This window comes from Electrona antarctica, assembly GCF_951216825.1.
Source record: "Electrona antarctica genome assembly, chromosome: 23".
In the NCBI taxonomy this organism is placed as follows: Eukaryota; Metazoa; Chordata; class Actinopteri; order Myctophiformes; family Myctophidae; genus Electrona; species Electrona antarctica.
In genome coordinates, this window is record NC_136804.1 from 23,988,590 (window position 1) to 23,989,736 (window position 1,147).

Consider the following 1,147-nt stretch of genomic DNA (forward strand, 5'->3'; position numbering starts at 1 on the left):
CCATATTATTGTAGAAGGGAGTTCCAGCCGTGCCTCTAGCCTATAGCAGGCCAATCTGGTGCATCTCAGGAGAAGGACATATATATGTGAACAAGAAGGCACTGGAGCAGCTCAGACGATTTAGGCCCTTATTTTATTTGTAACAGGGTGCAAGTAAAAAGCGACAACGTTTCGATGTGTCAGTTACATCATGACCTGACGAAGATCTGCGCTGCTCCAGTGCCTTCTTGTTCGCTTGTCCATATTATGTCCGAGATCCACATTGGAGCCAAGCCGTTCCCCTTGATTCTATTTTTTGAAGATCTTCTAAACTTTTTGAAGTTCTTTCACGATGACATGCCCAAAATAGGGACACCAATTTGAAGGCAGGCAATAGAGAAGAGGCCTTGATGCAAACAAATCGGATACACGCAGAACAACAGTTTGACTATTGGACGGTGTGATGTTGAATAACACATGCTGTGGAAATTAACTGATCTTTAAACTACAACCCAAAGAGGTCAAAGAATTCCCCTAGCTCGCCTCAGAGAAGATAAGTTCAGCTCACAGATCAAATCAATAGGCTTGACCGCACGGAATATCTTTTTACGGAAAAAGTCCCTGGCACAGTTCTAAGAGGATGGCTACCACTAATGACTTAATCCAAGTTCAGTCTCAGTGACCATGGCCCTTGGTCTGTGTGTGTGCGTATGTGTGTGTGTGTGTGCTTGCGTGCGTGTTCGTGCGTGCGTGCGGGTGTGCAAAACTGCATGTGTGTGTAATCCATGCTGCGAGTTGGGAGCTCCAGAGCTGACCTCACTGTTTGGTTTTGCAGGGCCTCCGGAGGCCCGGGTAGGGTCGGGGAGGTTTCGGTCAGGTCCTCATCTCATCGCAGAGAGAGAGAGTTCTGAAACGCTGACATGCAGGCCCGGGGTCCGGGGGGACCGCCAGCTCGGGCTCCTGTTACTGGAGCGTTAGTCACGCTCTGTGAGATTTATGTGTGCATGGGACCAGGCACTGCAGTGAGGGTTAGAGTTGCACGTTACCGCCAAAAGTATCGCGATAATAAACCTTCATGAAGTATGCATGCCTCGTAGATGTAGCATAGCATTGTATGTATCGGTAGCTGAATTTATCGGGCTGCATATGATCCTGAACATTAGACAAA